Below are 22059 nucleotides of genomic sequence, written 5' to 3'. Positions count from 1 at the left end.
GTAGGTAATGGGCATCAAACCAGTTTTTTTCCCCCTGCATAATGTTCCACTTAACAGTTTGGCTATGCCATTCTACAGTCACTGCTCTTACTGAACAGATCTCAAGCCTAATGCCCCCAGAGAGACTGCATTAGAGCAAGGCAAAGAGGAGACTGCCAGTAAAAGAGGTGCCCCAGCTATACCCTCTAGATTCAGTATGTAGTTGACATACTAAATGAATCTGATAAAAGGCAGAGTTTGGAAAAGGTTTTTTTTTGGGGGGGGGGGGCGGTAAATAAACCTTAACATGCTTCAGTTAATGGAGAAAAATTGCACAAATGAGGGGAAAATTGCAGATAAACATACACATTAAGAAAAACACATTCTGAATTTTTTAATAAGGGATGAAAGCTCAGTTTTACAACCTGGCACAGAACAAGGACAAGAGAAAAATGCAGGCAGGGTTCAGAAAAACTCAGCAAAATTGAAACTGACATTTTTTTTTTACATCTTTAGCCTTTAACTCCAGTGAACACAGCAGCATCACCTTCAAAATTCTTCTGATTCAGGTGTGAGGGGCTCTGTGGCTCTCTAGGTATGGTTGAACTTCAGTTCATGTCAGCTATAGGCAGTGAAATCAGCAGGCAGGTTTCAGGAGAGGTTAGTTCAAAAATGTCAGGATGGTCACACGTTCCGCATGCATATTTTAGCTGATGACTATTGTGGTTAATGGGAAACATATTTAGGCTTGGATCACTTGTCATCTTTAGTGCTAAATATTGAGGCCTCCTAAGCTATCAGAGCAAAAACTGCACAAGCTTCAGCTACAGGCCTTCTAGTCATGATGTTCAGGGTGACATCATGATTCATACAACACATACATACATGCATACATGCAACATTTTATTGCAAATATACATTCCCAAGCAAATCTCAGATGAATGTGTGTGTGTGTGTGTGTGTGTGTGTGTGTGTGTGTGTGTGTGTGTGTGTGTGTGTGTGTGTGTGTGTGTCTGTGATATGCAAGTTAGTACAATTGCATGGTAATAATACACCATGTTGAGATAATTCATTCCTTTTCCTATATATAAGCTGAACACGGAAATGTCCAAAGAAGTGAGCAAGAAGGTAAGAAGGAAACATCAGTGGGGAGAAACAAGCACATACATTGGTCTGCCTTATTTTCATATATCAGTACCTAGGGTTTCCACTAAGGCTGCTAAAAATGTAGTTCTTTTCCAGACAAAGTAGATTACATTGTAAAATGGAGAACATGGCCATTTGAGAGCTCCCAGGATATTGGCATCCTTGGGAAAATTTGAGGCCATGGTATGTAGCATCTGTGAAATTTCCCGTTTCATTAACACAAGGAAAGAAAGAAAACTACCATATTTTTTGCACCATAAGACGCACTTTCCCCCCACAAAACAGGGGGGGTGGAAAGTCTGTGCGTCTTATGGAGCAAAGAAAACAGATTATATTTTCCTGTTTTCTTCTCCTAAAAAATTGGTGCGCCTTATGGAAAGGTGCGTCTTATGGAGCGAAAAATACGGTAACTCTCTCTCTCTCTCACTTACTCCCTCTCTCTGTGTGTGTACATCCATGCACACACATATTTTTAAAACATACCCTTTCAGAGTATAACCTGTTTGCTTAATACATACACTACAGAAGGGCTGGGTGACTCTGAATTGTTAGACAAAGAAAACAATTTCATCTGCATTTGTTCAGAAGTAAGTCCTGCTCTGATTGGTGAGGTTTACTCCTAGGTAAGTGTATACAGGACTGAACTTCCATTGAAGGCTAATGTATGGCTGTTGGGAGTTAAGGCTGATGTTCAAATTCTAAAACTCCAAAAGCTTATTATGATAATTGTCCCTTAAAAAATGCACGGCTACTAATGAAATCGGTAAGAGCACAACTACCTCAACCCTTTCAAATATTGAATGTAACAGGTACAGGGGATGGTTCTCCAGATATTTTGGACTATAACTCCCAAAAGCCCTTACCAAAAGCTATGCTAGTCAAAAGTTCAGAGCACCTAACAATCCGAAGGTTTGCTGCTCCTAATTAAGAATGATAGGGCAAAATCCTGTTGCAGGTTACATCAAGAGAAGACAAAAACACATAATCTGCTGGACACCTCAGTCTTGCAATCTCTTCAAGGTCTCTCACAGAATTGCTGATTCATTGATGGACTCTTTTGCCATGTGAGGTTTCTGTTTGTTTGTTTGTTTGTTTTCTTTCTTTAACATCCTTGCTCTGGCTCCAATAATCTCCAGAAGAGTGAGGGTACAGAGAGTTCCAACAAGGTGGGAGGTATTATTTTTTCAGCTACCTCACACTATTTACCGAGAAAGCTAGCTCTGAATTCTGTCATAACCTCACACATGAACAGCTTGTCAGTTTGACCTATAGGATGCTTGAATTTTGCAGCTCAGAAAGCTGGCCTGGAAGATCCAAGAAGCATAGTTATTTTTTTCAAGGGTTGCCTCAGACAAGTTACTTAATTATGACCACAGTATGGTTTGGGGGTAAAAATCTAATCTCTTGCAGTATAAATTTTGTGTCAAACACTGACACATGTACACCTATTTGGGATTATTCGTTTTCTCCTTAGTATTTGAGGGGGAATTGAAGTATTTTCCTCCCCTTCTTCTCCAGGAACAGTGACCCTTGAATTCAACATTAGCACTATAGGGATCTGAGCTACATTTCTTTTTTCATCCCAGAGAGATTGGCTGTTTGTAAATAGCTATTGGTCCTTTCCCCTTACTTTTGGAACAATATGTTACCTCAGCAAACTCAGTTTCCCAGAGCCTTGTTTGTTGAGATAACACAAACAGAGGGAGCGATGGTCTGAAGACATGTGACACAGGAATTTTGCTGAAACTAGTGATGGATCTCAGTGTGGGTTTTATATACAAAAAGGAAAGGAAAAGAAAGGCTGAATTATGCTTCACACACAAATTGATTTGGAAATGAACTTCACCTCACCTCAGGAAGAAACCCCATCATTGGCTCCTTCCACATGGTTCCTCTGACATATATCTTTCGGGTGCTATTGGAAGAAGGCAAAGGGAATTTATTTCTGCCTGCTGCTATAATGTATAGAACATGCAGGATAAAATCCCAGTAAGAAAAGAAGGCTTGTACAAGTGTAATAAGACAACAGTTCTTCTCTTCCGGCTTGCCATCCATCATACTGTACAACCAAAGTTGTGATCAAGTGCCCAGCTGCTTCCCTGAACCAAAGAAGCAGAGGAACACAACTGACAGCCAATGGTGCAGGTCAGACCACTTGTGTGGTTGTCTACTTACACTCTGTGACACCAGCACAGTTCTGGCCACAGTGTCTTGAAGAAAATTCCAAACAGTGGCTTTCAGATGTTTGTCTTTTCGTGGTAAACTTGTTACTGTAAACACCTTGGACAGGCTAAGCCGCAGGTTATATTGACCACGACTCGTTAATTCAGCTGTGGACTGAACTAGTATAGATGACGAAAAACAAAATAAAACAAAATGACCACAATTGATTTTCCCTATGTCTGAGTTGCTTCTCTCCCATTCACTTAGTTAGCTCTTGAAAAAACAAGCCAGAGAGAGGAAACTATTCTCATTTCAAATATTGCCCTCCCAACCCTGGAATAAAGACGTGAGACAAGAATTATGGATTTAAAACATGGGCTACACTTTATTAAGCATAATCAATGTCACCATCCTTTTGGCAAAGGGGGGCCTGCCATAGTGCGGAATCAACTTCAAGTGCAGAGGTCTCAAAGGACCCCTTAACCAACAAATGGACGAGTCCCTGGCCCCAAGTTTTTGGTGTCTTAAAGACAGCGAGAACCTGGCCATACGCAATCTTACCACCCCCAGACCTCAAGTCAGCATCTCCTTGTTGACTGTTGGTCCAGTTGTGGCCCCAGTGCATCTTTCTCTCCAAGCACTATAATCACATGATCTGCAGCACTGGGAGGTCAGATGGGCTATAGTTTACCCGAGTTTGCAATAGGACTCAGCAGAAAACCTGTTATATCCATACTACCTGCCAGTGGGACCGAATTTCCACCTCATAACATGCCAGTGCCTTGTTCCAGTATGGGATAGGCGAAAAATCCCTGCATCCAATAGCCAATCAGGATATGGGTCAAAAATTCCTATCTGGCCCCAGAGATGACCAGATAAACTCACATTAGAATATAGGACAGGCGGGTAGGTGCCAAGAAAGGAAGAGGGCGGGGAGAGGGGGGAACATCCCTTAAATGACCTAACATTCCCCCCTTTAGCTCAACTGATCTCATGAGACAGAGGGTCTCGCGTTATCCAAGGAGGGAGGCAAAAGTGAGCCATGCCACTGAATCTCTGGCTCAGCAGCAGCTTGAGCATTATGACAAGCCAGCATCTAAATAAGCCAGTATTCGTAAACCAAGAACAATAGCTTTTAACTATGGTTTGTGGTTGGCTAAGAAACCAACGGTTTTTGTTTGGTTTGGTTTGGTTTGGTTTGGTTTGGTTTGGTTTGGTTTGGTTTGGTTTGGTTTGGTTAAGACACAACTAGCCACTATTGAAGAAACTGCCATCTGGCTTACAATTACACGCAAAGCTGGTTTTAGACTCATCTGTCATAGCACCATGCAGAAGATGGTCATGTTCTCAGGGAGGGAGCATTCATTTCATGACAGGCATAGGGCAAGCCCATTGAGAACTGCCCAACATGAACCAATGTGGCAATTCAGAATGCACACAACACTCTTCCATGAAGGATACACACTGCAAGGAATGATGGGTAATGGAAAAGAGTCTGTCATGAAAGAAAGCCATTGTCTGCCTTTACTGATCTCCTCTGGTAAATTTCTGAGGAACTCCATAGTTTCCTGAAACTGATGAATGTGTGTTAAGAGCCTCCATAGATAACTAAAGTAATTGTAGACCAGTCAACCTAGAATCAATTCTGTACTAAGTAATGGAACAGTTAATTAAAACAAAATCAATAAATATTTAAAAGAAATGTGTATAATTAATGACAATCAATGCACTTAGATGGGAAATAGGTCACACCAAGCAAACGTGTGATATGACATTTGTTGACGGTACGGAACAAGGATTTTGCTGATTAATCCCAATGTAACCCCAATTAAATATCATCAAAGGAAGTAATGTTTGAAAACGAGCTTTATTGGATGGTTGCTGCTTGATACAGGATACTGTTGCCATGAGGACTTTTCTTCTGTCTAACTAAATGGCAGAAAAATATAACAATTTGCATGGATAGTTGTGCTGGGTAGTTGTCCAAATGCTGTTTTAATTACTTTCCATTAAGCAAGCCGTCTTCTCAGTCAGAGGATGAGGAATTTGGAGAAGCATTTATTTTTGGAAAACATTTATTGCTGAAAAACTTCCAGATTTTTCTTTCTTTCTCTCTCTCTCTCTTTTTTTTTCATCCTCCAATGTGGTATCACGAGAAGTTTTTGAACCACAGCTCCTATGAGTTCCAATCAGCCCAACCACTATACAGGGATGATGGAAGTGATACTCAAAAACACATGAAAGGCTGTAGTGTGTGTAGAGACTATTTTCAAGCAAGACCTTTCAGACAGGTTGTGGCATACCTGAGGTTGAACTATAAAAAGCTCTTCATGCCCTTACTTTCTTCAGGACATGTGAAATGGAAAGAAAGAAGAAGGGGAAATGGCCACTTCTATCTTTGTCATTTTAGTGTGCTTTGGAGATGATGGCAGCACCTTGCAACCTGTTACACCAGAGAGATCGAAGACCAAGTTTGGCTTTTGTATTCAGCAGTGTGGGTGATCACGGAACAAAGGAAAGCTAATTGCCTTAGAGAAAGGAGTCAACAACAGATGTCCCAGCCAGCAGAGCCTACAGGCAACACCCTGAGAACTCTCTTTATTTACTTAGCATGATTGACATAGTGTGTTGTGAGAGAGACAGATAGGATACTAGTTACCTAATCGTAGCCAGAATTGGCTGAAATAACCCTTTGATCTTATGCTCTACCTCTAAGCGAAAGGGCAGAATAAGGGGTTACCCCGCCTGCTGGCAGCTGCCGCATCCTGCCAGGAGTGTATGCACGTCACTGGAACAGAATGCAGCTACAACCTTTAAGCAGAAGTTTCCCACACAGCAGAATCAAATTATCATTCTTTCCTCTGACACTGTAAAGCAAGCCTGTGCTGCTGGGCAGGGTTTTTCAATGATGAATGTGTCCCTCCCTTCCTCAATGCAAATAAATATTCCCTGTAGGTAGGAAAATAAGATATCAGACGTTTTATTGCTTGGGTATCTTAGGTGTTACTACTGCCAGTCTGAGAAGACAGGAGGGCCTGGCGTGCTCTGGTCCATGGGGTCACGAAGAGTCAGGCACGACTAAACAACTAAACAACAACAACTGCCAGTCTGTATGGGTCAACTGGCTCTGAGCTCTTCTCTTCTAGGGCAGGTGTGTCTTCTCTGTGTGCTTTACCTCCCTTAACACAGAAGCAACCAGTTTTCACCTGGGAGTTGTCAACCCTTGTCTTAGACAGTTTGTTGATGTTGTGAAAGTCTTCATCTTTATAAATCATTGCTAAATGAATTTCACATGCATAACCTAGGCACTGCAAAATTTAAGTTGGGGGGATGGATGATGAGGCAGACCAGTTGTGCTGCCTGGTTACTAAAGGTTACTCAACCCTCACCATTGACCAAGGTGACTGTGGCCAATGGAGCTACAATACAAGAACATGCTCTCCCTCCCCAACTCAACAGCATGGGATGGGTCTGACTTGTGGAGGTTGAAGTTTATGGGCACTCTTGTTTATTTTCAAATCAGTTTTTTTTCCTTGAGACTAGTGTGTCAGTGAAGAGAAGACGAAAAAGAAAATAGACATTATGGCATTTCCTCCTGAAATGAAGAGGAAACTTAATATACACTGGTCCTTCTTATTCTCCATCGGATATACCAAAAAGGCACATTTGGTGAGATTTTGGCAATATGTGGCATTGTTTCAATTTTATTAATTGATCAGTCTATTATAATGTGGGTGATGATTAATAAACTACCATTCTTCAGTCGGTTGACAGCTATAATTAATCTCATCATCTCAAAAGCCATATACATTAGTGACCAGCAGCACATCTTCAAGAGATTGTTCTTGTTAAAGTGTAATTAAAACTGTGATGCTATAATGACTTTTCAGAAGTAATTTAACATCCCCAATAAGAAAAGTTCACGAGTAGCTACAAATGAAGTCATTACGCTCCTGCCATTGTTTCTATTAGGTGTCTGTGTGCTGATGGAGAAGCTGCTCCATGTCATAACTGCTGACTTCCCTTATTGTTGCCAAAGGTATCCTTTCATAATCAGCAAAAGCAAGAAACACAGCTGTAATGTATTTGGAGTGGCTTTCTTCTCCTTCAGAGTCAAATCATGCTAGAAAAACTGCTCACTCCTCTCTCGACAGCGGAGAAACAGAGGCACAAAAGACAATTTATCAAAAGTGACATCAGGGCAATGGCCCAGAACTGGCCTACCCCAACCAAATCATCAATCACTGTAGCGCAAGACTGTACATCTCCTTGGCATAAATGAACTGAAATAAAGAGTGTTACCAAAGAGATAGATCCAACCCCCAAGTCCTCTGCGAAGCAGTTGTGTTTAATCACAAGAGTGTGTGTTCTCATTTCCCAGAAATGACTTTTTTTTTTCCTGGGATCATGCAGAAAAGTGTTACATCTGATTTTTGGCTACAGATGTTGTCATTATCAATTCGTGATCCCATTGACACTTTATTGTGTATTGCAAGAGAATAAACAGGGGTTAGGGTTCTGGAAGATTGTCAGAATGATCAGCTTTAGTGTATTTTCTAAAGTATCTGGGTGCACCACATTAAGTTGCAATAATTAATTGGCACAGGGCAATAAGAGGCTTGCAGCAAGATTTATGTTCTGGAGACATTAGATAAAAAATGGGTGGGTGGTTTTTTTTATTGCTTTGTTTAAAGTATACCATGCTGAAAAGGCTATAACTTATTTAAACAACCCTCATAAAAGTACCGACAAAAATATGACAGGGCTCTGTTCACCTACTACAATTCTGTCCCCTTTCTAAATGAGATGTCATTCAAGCTGTGAGAATGATTGATGGCAACTAATGAGGATCATAAACAAGTAGAAAACACCACTGAACTAGTGCGAAGGAAGAACTTTGAGTATAAAAGCCCTGCTGCTATAAGCTGGACTCTCAAGTCCCTGTAATTGTGGCATCTCGCTCTTCTGAGAAGCACAGCCATTGATCTTCTTTGCCTTGTGCAGGAGTATGAAGCCTGCTTGATTCAAAGGATTTACTCTTTAGTGAACCTGCAGAATGGATTGTAGAGTTGTTGGTTTGGGTTTTAATGCAAGAAGTTGTATTAACAGACTCAGATACGAAACACAGTCCTGACAAAGTCAGGTACCATTGAGTCCTGCTGATTTTCATGGGAGTTGTTCTACCATGCAGGGATTGCCCAAGTCATTCTATTGCCTACGACAGGAGACAAGATGGTGCCCATTTCCATTCCATGTAAAGAAGTCAATGGGACTGGCAGCTGAGTATTTCTGATGGCAACCAGCTATTATCTAGCAGTAAACTGCCTTAAAGATTGCAGGGTAGCGTTCTTAAGAGTGATCAAGACAAGCTGCATGGCAATGTCCTCCAAGATCTTCCTATCACTCTTCATTTTTTTCCATCTGTCAACAAAGGGACCTGCCTCCTTCTGCCTAATGGTAGGGCCATGTGTATTACCTGTGTTATAAATTTCCCACTAAAATCAATGGGGCTTAGGTTTGTTTGGAACCCTTTGTTTGCCATCATGACAACAAGGTCCTTATAGATATTAGTTTGGAGGGGTAAGATAATATTCCTGGGTAGGACATATGGAAGTCTAATGAAATGAGTTGATTTCCATTTAAACATAAACACACATGTTGTGTGCTCAATTGTGATTGTAGAGGTTAGGGGCTGGAAGATACTGGGGAACCCATACAACTTGTGGGCCTTACTTTGACCATCCCTGATCAAAGGATTTGGGAAACTTGTCCATTTCCCCTTTCTTTCGCATGTTCTAACACTGCCTTTCTTGTTATTTTTAACTTGTGAATTATTCAAAGATGAGACAAAACAAAAATCATTATGGAGAGAAAGATGTTGTACATGCCCACCATATAAATATTAAAGATAAGGAGCTTCTCAGTGAAAAAAAGGTGGCAACCTTAATTCAGCCATCCCATCAATATACATGGGATGTATATGCAAATATACTATATACAGAGATTAACAGGGATTCAAACCCACATCTTCTAGAGTTTACAACTTTAAAGTCTTGAGGCAGTTTATCTCATTTAAAAAAAAACTCCTGAATTTATTTTTTTTTAAGCGTCAAGATTCCATCTTAAATTGCCAATATCAGCTAGCTTCCACAAACCATTTTAAAAACATATCCTTGGGTAGTTCATAAAAAGATTTCCAGTCACATGCATTACAGCAGCCCATTGCAGACCTCCGGCTACCTAGTTACTAAAAAGCCAGCCTGGCTCAAAACAAGGCACCTGCTTTTCCAGCCAAGGTAACTATCCAGAAGGCTCATGAAAATTTGATTCAGAATAAAGACAGAGTGTGTGCTCCCCACATGCTATGTATATGTATGTGTTGTGTATGCGTATGTGTATGTGAATATCTCTGCTGCCAGCACTACAGAATCATAGCAGAGTAGAATTTTACACCAGTGTGTTTGGTTGTACCAGTGCATCTTTCTGAACCCAGAAGTTGCCCACCTCTGTTCCCCACATCTTGACCATCCACTGAGCACTAGAATCCTACTTTACTTGGCTTCCCCCAAGTAAGTGGATGACAAATCCTGACCCACAGTGACAATCACCCCATTTGGGGAAAATGCTTAAAGGGTCCATGACCATTTTAACACCGCTCTTGTGTCATATGGTGGGAAGAAGAGTGTTTTCTTGAAAGCTCCACACACAGGTCTTCCTTTTTACATACAATCAGCTTCCTTCCTTCCTTCCTTCCTTCCTTCCTTCCTTCCTTCCTTCCTTCCTTCCTTCCTTCCTTCCTTCCTTCCAACTACTGTACAAGTTCATGAAGAACTGAAAATCTATCCAGAATTCATGCTTGTCTTGATTTCGCTATTTTTTTAAAAAAACCTGAAAGTGTTGGAGGGTGATTACTTTATTAGTAGGTGTTTCTCTAACTCACGGTGTTTAGATAAAGTCAGATATATTTCATGTCAGTCCTGTATTATTCTGTGTGCTATATTATAACACTTCAACAGACTGAACTGAATCCCGACAGGTTGCTTAGTAACTGTGTAAGTGACTGTCAGATCTAATTAAAAGAGGGAATACTTTGTTTCAGGATAGTGTTAATTTTGACCCAGCTTTTCAACAAATACTCTCGAAAATGGTATGAATGTGGCAGACAGCATGAAGTGACAAAAAAAAAGTTGTCAAGATCTTTTTTCAGATGCCAATTTTTATGGACTGTTTTTGGAATGTGTGTGTTTCGTTACAGAAAATGACAATCTTGGACACATACAGCCTTGGTTTCCTCTCCCTCAGTCCAGAGTAACACCATCCAAAGTAGTCTTAATGTTCAGCCATAAATGAGTTTAAACTGAGGTAAAAAATTAGGCACAAAGTGAAGACATGATGAAGTAAAATGTTAAGAGGTGATTTGAAAGAGTTACGTTTCACAGATATCCGATGGCTGGAAGAATATGGGAAATGACAATTATTGGCTGAAATCCTGTTGTGCAGTTACCCAAATGGAATAACTTTTCCCTTAAGTTAAGAGATCTCTGTAGACATTATCTTTTGCACACCAGTTGCCCGACTCAATATGCAACACATGATACCTGCACAGGTTTCTTAATGTACGATAATATATTTCCAAGAGTTACACTGTTTGTGTAAATGTGCAATAGGATGTCCACCATGTATTTTATACATCAGTTGCATTTCTATTCACCCTCACAGTTCTATTATAAAATGAATTGAAGACTACTCCTCAGTTTATCATGTATGATCCCCACTGAGTCATAAAACACATGGGCAATCTTGGGTCAGGCTCAGAGAGTGGCTGGCCCATATGGCTCAATGAGGCTCATGGTTGAGTGAGGACTATATAAACTGGGTCTTCCAGATTCCAGTCCAACATGCTAACAGCTACAACATACTGATATCACACACAGAGAAACTATTATCATGAATTTTGACTCTTTTGTCATTCCAACATGCTGTGTGTCTCTCACATACTGAAGAACTCCTGGCGATACCACCTGGGAATCTATATCTTTCCAGAAGTTGCTTGACTACAACTCCCACAATCCTTGCCAATGGCTTTGTGGACTGGAGGAGCTCTCCTTCCCCACTACTGTTATAAAAGGTTTGCTCTATGGGACGTGGTGGTGCTACGGGTTAAATCTCAGAAGCCTTTGTGTGCTGCAGGGTCAGAAGACCAGTAGTCGTAAGATCGGATCCATGCAACGGAGTGAGCTCCCGTTGCTTGTCCCAGCTCCTGCCAACCTAGAAGTTCGGAAGCATGCAAATGCAAGTAGATAAATAGGTGCCACCACAGTGGGAAGGTAACTGCATTCCGTGTCTAGTCGTGCTGGCCACGTGACCACAGAAACTGTCTTCAGACAAACGCTGGCTTTATGGCTTGGAAACAGGGATGAGCACTGTGCCGTAAAGTTGGACATGACTGGACTAAATGTCAAGGGGAACCTTTACCTTTACCTTTACTATGGGAAATGAAGATGAAGACCCTTGCCCCACAGTGTAGCTGAATAAAGTGCAGACAGATTGGGACTGACCCATCTGTTAGGAAGAGTACCGGCTGGGTCTGAACTGCTTAGTCCCTGGGCCTGTGGCACTTACTGTTCGCCAATAATAAAAAAATGACTCCAGATTTCCTTTAAAAATACCAACAATAACAACGTTTCTGTGAATGGGGGAGAAAGATAAGCAACTATGACCCGAAAGGGCGATGCAGTTCCCTAAGTGTATGATCTATCCACTCAAAGGCCATGCAATAATTGTCCAACCATAATCATACTCACACATTCAATTCTAATACTGTGTTGAAATTTCAATGAAGTTTAATGAACTAAGCTGACAGAGAAACAAAGAGGGGAAAAAATCCAGAATACAAAACAAACAAAAAAGAAAACCTTTCCTGCCCTTTTTTTGACCTAAGTTCACCTTAGGTCAAAAGAAGAAGAAACATTCACCCCCTAGTGGTAGAGTACAGATTAACCAGCTTTGCATTAGTTCCTATGGGAACTAATGCCTCTACCTAAGAACAGCACCTCGACATACAAACGGAAAACAGCAGATACGGATTACATGGTTTTCAATGCATATCTGTGGAAAAGTTTTCCTCGACTTACGAACTTTTCGACGTACAAACACCATTTCAATATGGATTAAGTTTGTAAGTTGAGTACCACTGTATAAATAGTGAAGCAAGTCTGTATTTACCCTACCATTCTGTAAAATGGCTGGCTACGCAGCTGCAAGGGATACCCCAAAGTGACACCAGGCTGAATCCTCCCTGGCACCTCAGTTGTTGATGTGTTCAAGGGAGATCTTGAGCTTATTTTGATCATGGTGGAGGAGAATTCAGCCATCAGTTGCCTTCTCTTCTAGTGCTAGTAACATTTGTGCACTGTCTTTTACCACAAATATACAAAACCCCGTGAGTACAGTGCATATAAGTTGTATATAAGTTGAATGCATGTATGCATGAATGCATCAATCAATCCATCAAGAGATATCTGTGCAATTCTGATATAAATAGAGAGTAGAGCAAGGAGCCACTTTCTGCCCCTAAGGTGGAGCAACAGCTCAATGGGTCCTTTATATACCAATCTATATTCATAAGGTTAAATGGGGGTCAGCTATTTGAACTTAGAAAAGAGGAAATCAAAAACAATGTAGTAGACTGCACCCATGTTCCTTATGTGTTTTTCCATAAAGGTCTGTGATGACAACATATTGTAGCAGTTAGGTTTTTGGGTGGTGGGAGGTGCTTCAGGAGGTAGGAGGAATTGGTAAACATTGTCTTCCCCCTTCCACCTATGGGAGCAAGCCATGAAATGAACTCGGATCTCACTGGCAGAATATAACTCAGGTCATGTGGATAATGCCAACCATCATCTGTTGTGGCTACCAGATTTTATTGATTTTGGTAAGAATGGAGTGAGACTGTTATAGTATCTCAAGCAAAGATTTAAAACTTTTGGCTTCAGCCCTAGTTGAATTAAATCATCTAGCTCCAGATAAATCTCATTCCAGGAAGCAATAACAACACATGCAAGTATAGAGCAAAAGAATTCCAGTGAAAGAAAACTGTATATCCATCTACCTGAATGGAAGGCATTAATGGGTTCTTTAAAATGAAATGTTTTCATTACACTGAAATCTACAGACATCCCCTCCAAATGCAAGGTGGTGAAAAGAACACCCTCTTTTTGGGTCGTTGCAGGACAAATATGTCATTCCTATTCAGCTGTAAGATCAGAGTAACAAAAATACCTATGAAATGAACTGTCACAAAGTGTCAGAAATGTACATTTCAGTGGAGGAAAAAAACGTAGAGAAAATGAACGGCAAACATTTCCCAGTGTCATAACACATCCCCTCCATTAAGCCAAAATCCAAAAGATTAACATGTGTGTATGCTTCTGTCCCCCCCACAGAAATTACATGCCATATGATATTACATTTCCAGAATGGACGAGCTGTGTGCCTCTCAGGAGATGCTTCTGCCAAAATGTAGAGACTCTGTAGGCAGCTCTTCTCGAGCCTGCCTGTGGTTTTCTCTTTGCCCCTGTTTATGTAGAGTGGCTTCTCTGTTGGTATCTCTCATCTATCCAGAAAAGTGTGCTACAAGGGGTCTGAGGATGGGCAGTTGGAGGGAGGTGTGTGCCTAATAAATAAGATAAACATAGCCTGTAGATCCACCCATGGATAGAGCGGGTGACTAGAATAGTTACTATCCTGTGGGAGGTAATTATACTATCCTGAACTGAGGTGTAACCTCTTTGCCTCTCTTATTTATTAAACCCAGGTTTGATGTCTGGTTTCATTTCAGACTCACTGCTTAAGATGGATATCCCCAGGCCAAATGCAGGACGGCAGGCAGCCACCATGCTTGCCAAGAGCCAATTTTTTAAAAAAAAAAATCTATGCCAGTAGATTGTTGTGTCTGCTTCATTTAGAATCAACATTTCTTTTCTTGTTCCCTTAAAACTAAATGCGGACCCGTTTGAGGGGAAATATACCGTTATTCACAAATGATTTTTCTCCCCAACCATTTTTCTAGCACTCGTTTCTGGATCCTCAAAATGAATGCAGCAAAGTTTCAGAGGAAAAACAACCTTTTTCTTTCTCCTGGCAACACAGTGGTATTTTCTAGGAGCTAAGAAAAAGGTGAAGTGGACCTTCAGGTTAGATGTCTGTATCTTTGAGGAGATGCCAAGATGAAAGAATCAATGCTGCCGTCTCATTCGGAGAAGGCAATATTGTGGAACTGAGGAATGAAATCTTGAAATATCTTTACTTGTCATCAACTAAGACTTCACTCTCATCTCGAATGTGATAAAGTTGTGCCTTTCAAACTTCCTACCTTCAGGCTGCAATGGTTGATGAAGTTAGGAAGAATGTGAAGACAGGAAGGAGACCGCTGTGTCCTAGAGATGGGAAAGACATTTACATTAAGTGCGATTTTTAATCACTGAATCCAATTTTGTGGTCTGCAAGACTATTAATGACAGAGCATGCACATCTATTTCATTTTTTCCCATTACCAGAAGGATACCGCAAGCAACAGATGATTCCCTCCCTCTTTTTTTCAAATTATATCCAAGTAAATGTATCATGTGTATATCTGAAAAATGTGCACTAACCTGCTTCACTCAGTGGATGGGGCACATTAAAAATATCTACATTAGGAAATGTATGTGTTGTAATGTGAAGGGAAAAAATAGTCCTGCAACATAATACGTAAACATGAGATGGGATGGGAATGCTGGTGGGTCTCAGAATTTTTTGTAAAAAAAAAAAAAAAAAAAGCAAAGCATAGAAGGAATTTATCTTTTCTAACAAGTTACTTTTGTAATGAGTTCCATGTTGCAGCAACAAAGTAGAACAGAGTTACTTACAGTATTTTCCTGTTAAAGACACTGCTCTTCTATGGAACAGGAATGGGGGCTGCCCATTGCTGCCTTTTAGCAACTCCAGTTGATTGGCCAGTTGCGCCCCTACCTAGTCCATAATGTGGCAGCCAGACTGATTTCTGAGGACTAGTAAATTTGACCATATATCCCCAGTCTTCATGGGATCCCTGTTACTTTCCACACTCAATTCAAAATTCTGGTTATGAACTATAAAGCCCTTTAGGACCTTGATACTCATCAGAAATCTCTCTCAGAAATAAACTACCAGTTTTACCTGCTCCTCTCAGTCCATATGGCTACAAGTGACCACACTGAGAGAAGCCAACAAATAACTGGGCTTTTTCCATGGTGGCCCCCAATTTTTGGAATAAGCTACCAACTGAGATACACCAGGCTCCTTGCCTTCTGATGTTCAGGAAATTGGTGAATACAGAATTATACAAAGCAGCTTTCAATAACTGAATCCCCATTTTTAATTTTTGTATGAATTTTAGATCTATTCCTGTGAATTTTATTACTCTTTTTCCGCATAATGTTTTAATTACCATATATTTTTTAATCTTGCTCCTTTGTATATACACACATGTGTGTGTTCTTTAACTTGTATGCTATGGTTGTTTGCTACCATGAGCAAAATTTGTAGTGGAAAAGTGGGATCTAAATATGAAGAAGGAAGGAAAATATTCCTGGGCTTTATCTGGAGGACATGGTACAGTTTCTAACAGAATGTCCTCTGTACGCAGATCTGAGGGACCAATATCTAATGTCCATAGCAGCTTGGAACAGGAACACTTCCGCTTTATGCACAGTCCTATTCCTGCCAGCTGATACAAACTACTATATATCCTATACGACTGCTAAATTTGTTAAAAGAGCCATAGAAAGATGGAACTTATTGCTTGCATCATAAGTTCTTCAAGATACTCTCACATCTTGATTCTTTTCCCCTTGTTTGAGAATGCTATTACATTTCATTACTATTATTTTATCATTTTATGCCCTTTCTGCTTGTTCGTATAGACTTGCATGAGTACTGTTTTATGATTGGTTTTATCTATGTTCTTGCATATAGCCTGAGTGACTAAAAACCAATAAAGTACTCATATTCATATTTGATAACATTGCCTCTAGCTTTTGTTGCTCATTCACCTAGTTTAGAGACACTCTTCTCCAACAGTGTTGATACCATCACACTGAAGAGGTTGTTGTTGTTGTTGTTGTTGTTTAGTTGTTAAGTCATGTCTGACTCTTTGTGACCCTATGGACCAAACCACATCAGGCCCTCCTATCTTCCACTGCCTCGCGGAGTTGGGTCAAATTCATATTGGTTGCTTCGGTGAAACTGTCCAACCATCTCGTCCTCTCTCGTCCCCTTCTCCTCTTGCCTTCACTCTTTCCCAACATCAGGGTCTTTTCCAGGGAGTCTTCTCTTCTCCTGAGATGGCCAAAGAATTGGAGCCTCAGCTTCAGGATCTGTCCTTCCGGTGAGCACTCAGGGTTCATTTCCTTCAGAATGGATAGGTTTGTTTTCCTTGCAGTCCAGGGGACTCTCAAGAGTCTCCTCCAGCACCACAATTCAAAAGCATCAATTCTTTGGTGGTCAGCGTTCTTTATGGTCCAGCTCTCACTTCCGTACATTGCTACTGGAAAAACCATAGCTTTGACTATGCAGACCTTTGTCGGCAAGGTGATGTCTCAGCTTTTTAAGATGTTGTCTAGGTTTGTCATCCCAAATATGGGCCTCCTCCCAAGATTTCCTCCCAAGATGGGCTTCCTTCAGAGTCAAGCACCTTGCATCTACAGATAATTTAAACAGTGGTGGTCTCATTGCAGACTCCTGGGAGATGCCACTCTGCTCTCTTCTGAATCATATTATTTTGCTCTGTATGAAAATGAGGCCTAAAATAAGAGCCATTCTATGAAATGTTTCTGAATACAGGGAGAAGGCAATACAAGTAAGTGCTGATTAAAAAATTAACTTGTAACACAACTGGACAAAGATTGTCAAGGGGAACCTTTACCTTTACCTTTTAACATGAGGGTGATAACCATCAAAACAAGGGTCATATTAATTTTCGCTCCAAAAAACCAAAACGCATTGGAACTTATTTTCAGGGGATTTTTTTCCCATGTACAACAATCTACATTTATTCAAATACAGTCATGTCATCTTCTTCTGGTTGCTGCACAATGATGGAGGGCGGGCTTTAACTTCACTGCAGCTTATTTTGGGGATAGAGCTCATATTACGAGCATCATGAAAAACCATACTAGGGCTTATTATCAGGTTAGGTCTTATTTTGGGGAAAACAGGGTATATCACAGATTCTGGGTTCATTTATTTAAAATTGTACTTACTTTAAAGATAATGATCACTTACTATGTAACTAAGTTACACTGCAGCTGTAAATTCATAAGGGAAAATTAGCTTTGTTTATAGGCTTAGTGTAACTTAGCTATTTTTATAATTATGAAGTATGGGCTATGAGTTAGAGGGGTAAGATTATCAGATTGATTGACTGATTTATCCCACTGAGTTATTGGCAGAGCCACTACTATGGGCAGCAAACAAATCACAATAACAGAAAGTACCAACCCATTTTTTTTAAAAAAAGCACATGAACAACAAGCAAAAATTATAATTCCAAAAAATAAAATAACTAATAGAGGATAAAAAGGTAAAGGTAAAGGTTCCCCTTGACAATTTTTGTCCAGTCGTGTCCGACTCTAGGGGGCGGCGCTCATCCCGCTCTTCAAGCCATAGAGCCAGCGTTTTGTCCGAAGACAATCTTTCCGTGGTCACATGGCCAGTGTAATTTAGACACGGAATGCTGTTTACCTTCCCACCGAGATGGTACCTATTTATCTACTCGCATTTGCATGCTTTCGAACCGCTAGGTTGGCGGGAGCTGGGCCAGGCGACGGGTGCTCATTCCGTCGCGTGGATTCGATCTTACGACTGCTTGGTCTTCTGACCATGCAGCACAGGCTTCTGCGGTTTAGCCCACAGCGCCACCACATCCCTTAAATAGTTACCGTATATATATCAAATACAGTAACATTAGGCAGCAGAAGAAGGGAAATTAATAAGTGCAAAAGAACTCCCCAATCATTTGAGCAAGATTATCATTATCCCATGGCTGAAGCCAGTTGCTGCTCCCTTGATTGTTGTGGATATTGAGGCAATTATGAAGTGGATAGCAACAGAGTGTATTTTGTACTAGAGATCATTACTTTGTAGCATTCTAATGTATTTTCAAATTAACTATCTTAGTTGCTTTTCAGAAATGGGAAATTTAAGAGTTTCCTGGTCAAAAACTGTCATCATAATGGCAACTACTCGTTGAACACTGTAACTAATTATATCTTAAAGTAACTTTCCCAGTTCTGCATTCAAGGGGTCCAACACTATATACAACAATCTTGCTCAAGAGTACACTTTGCACGTTCCCTCATAAAACTATGAAGCTTTCTAAGGAGAGATGTGGAATTAGTTTACGTTGTTGATAACTATAGGTCAACTAATTACTATCTGTCACAAATCTCTTGTTCAATATCAAGAGTGACTAATCAGTGAGATGATAATTACAAACAATTAAGTCAATGTTGCAATAGTAACTGGGAAAAGATTAATCTTTTGACGCCACTCAGGAGACTGTTTATATTACAAATGCCTCCCAAGGTGCAACGAATAAACAAATAAATTTAAAACAAACAAAGATTTTTCATTTCTTCTAAACTCCTCTGTTGCTTAGGGACAATTTGGAATAATCCAGACAATTTGTAAGGTGTTTAAAAAAAAAGGAGTGGGTGACAGATTTGAAGATAATTCTGCCTTCATCTTTGTAGCAGAGAAAAGTCCTTGTAAAAAACAAAGGAAGGAAAGTGAATTACTCACAGGAGAGAGAGAAAAATACATTGAAGGTCCCTTGTCAAGGACAACATGCACCTGGTTACTGAGGTGAGGTGCTTGAACTTCCAAGAGGAATATCGGAGTGTTGAAATCCAGCATTTAAAATGGGTTTTGAATAGCTTCACTAAAAAAAAAAGTAGATCGCTGAAGTCAGCTGCTCTCACCGAAAAATATGCTATTTAAGGTAAGAAAAGACTGAAGCAGATGAAGTTTTAAGTTGTTTGTCTGTCTGTGTGTGTGTGTGTGTGTGTGTGTGTGTGTGTGCGCGCGCGCGCGTGTGTGTGTATGCATATGTGTGTGTGTGTACTGGAAGCAAAGGATCCAATATCTCCTAGTGTCTCACAAATTATTATTTTGCATAAGCACAAAACAACCTGCAGTGTCTTTGATGGCAAGCCTACCAATCCATCTCTTGTGAATCCTTAGAAAATACAGTGGTGCCTCGCTTAGAGAGTGCTTCGCTATGCGATGAATTCGCATAGCGAGGGGGCCCGGGCCATCGCTGGAGTGTTCGCTCAGCGATGGCCCCTATGGTGATTTTTCGCTTTGCGATGATCGCTAAGCGATTCGCTTAGCGATCTTTGCAGAACGAAGTGGGGGAGAACAGCTGATCGGCGGTTCCAAAATGGCCGCCCGAAGGTCCGCGCCACATTTTCGCGCCCTGCCCTCGCTTACCGAGGGCGCGAAAATGGCGGCGCTATGAAGAAACATCGCTTAACGGTGAGTTTTCAAGCCATAGGAACGCATTGAACGAAGTTCAATGCGTTTCTATGGCTTTTTTAGACCCGTTTAGCAATGTTTTCGCATAGCGAAGGTTAATCCGGAACGGATTAACCTCGCTATGCGAGGCACCACTGTACAAGAGATGGGGGTAGAGGAAGACTGACACAGTCTAACTAACCATCAGTCACATGATCTGTCTTCAAGGGATTCCAAGAGCCATCTATTACACTGCAGCTGACCATGGCATGCTTGGAACAGCTTGATCAGGGGCAAGTCATCTGCGTCACCCAGCAAAGTCATCAAGAGATTTAAATAAATAAATAAATAAATCACTTGTTGCATGCAGACTGTAGTAAATGGTTGTCTGTATCAATTTGCAGGAGGTAACTTCACCCCACCACACACCCTGTACTTGGAAGCTGAACATTGTCAGGAAATCACAATAAAAATTATAATGGACAAATAGCTTCAGCGGGAAAGCTCGGCTATGATCTTACCAGCAGGGTGCTTTCTGTATATTTTGGTCTACAGCTCCCGCAGCTTGCTGGCCATCCTGGATGAGGCTCATGGGCTGTGTAGTCTAAAACACCTACAGAAATCAAGCTCACCTGTGTTGATCCTATCAAACCAGGAAGTTATCCCTCTATGTTTATCCCATCTTTATTGATAATATTTTCTACATATTCATACATCAGTAGGAAACAAGGACAGAGGAATTTGTTTGGAAAAAAGATTTCTGGAGGGAGGAGACAATGATTTCCTGATTCCTACCTGCTTAGTTTCATCAAGACAAGAATTCAGAGTAGATTTTCTTGGCAGCAAATGGTAGCTGATGAAAGATAAGATGTTCGCTAAATAGAAATAATATCTGTCACCTGCCACTTGCAATAATCCAAACATATTTCACTCTACAATTCTACTGGCCATGCAAAACTATCCTTAACAATCAACCCATGGTGCACTATCTCAGCTCGTTGCCTCATTACTTTGGATAATATTTAGAATGGAAAATAAATGATACCATGATACCTCTTTGGCACTACAAGAAGGGTGAGAAATATGTGTGCCACACCCAGCTTTACCCTGTTTCCCCGAAAATAAGACTTAACCTGAAAATAAGCCCTAGTATGATTTTTCAGGATGCTGGTAATATAAGCCCTACCTCAAAAATAAGCCCCAGTGAAGTGAAATCCTGCCCTCCACCATTGTGCAGCAACCAGAAGAAGATGACATGACTGTATTTGAATAAATGCAGATTGTTGTACATGAAAAAAGTCCCCTGAAAATAAGCCCTAATGCATTTTCTGGAGCAAAAATTAATATAAGCCTCTGTCTTATTTTTGGGGAACCACAGTAGCTGGACTACATTTCCCATAAGTATTAGTCATAGATGAGGAATGCTGAGTGTGGGCCCCCAACAGCATCTGGCACTTTCCCTCCCCCTGTGGAAGACAAATAGCAGCTAACATCAGACCTTTGATCAAAATGTGTACGTGGCGTCAGCATGTACGTTTGCTGTGGTAGAAGAGATGCTCATGAAGCATATCAAAGCTGGCTGAGAGGCGAGCTTCAGGATCTCATAAGCTCACCTCAAAAGCGTCCTCAGTTTTTTTTTCTCTCCCTCCCTCCAGTTCAGATTAAAACCTGAACTGAAGAAGAGCCTTAGGCTCTTCCTCACATTCAGTTGCAGCTTCTTCACCTTCTCCTTCGCTATGCAAGATGGGCATGAACCACCATTTTGTTTTTGTTTTTTCAGCCAAACAGGTTTGGCACTTCGCAGCCCTGCCTCTCAGAAGCAGGGTGCCAGCTTCCTTGCCCCGCCTCCTTGGGGGAAGCTGCCTCTGAATAGGCACCTGCTAGAGGAGGCAGGACGGGGAAGTGCCAAACAGCTTTTGGGCTGTTTATGCCCATCTCTTGTACTGGGGAAAAGCCAACTGTATATACAGGAGTATTCTGAAGAAAAGGGCAAACCCACTTTCCATGACTTCCTTCAATAGCCAATTCTATGCTCTTTTTAAAAATTTGTATAGTGTTTATACACTGCCTTTGAATGCTATCCCATCTATGGCACCTCACACACAAAAAGCTGCATTAACTCTGGCTATTAATGTAATAATTGGTTTAACTGTATTTTAACATTATAATATCTCAGTGTGTTTTAGTCTATGGGCTTTTGTTGTTGTTGTTTTAATATTTTGTGAGCTGGATTGA

Source organism: Pogona vitticeps, chromosome 1, assembly GCF_051106095.1.
Source record: "Pogona vitticeps strain Pit_001003342236 chromosome 1, PviZW2.1, whole genome shotgun sequence".
Lineage (NCBI taxonomy): Eukaryota > Metazoa > Chordata > Lepidosauria > Squamata > Agamidae > Pogona > Pogona vitticeps.
This window is presented reverse-complemented; position numbering follows the sequence as displayed.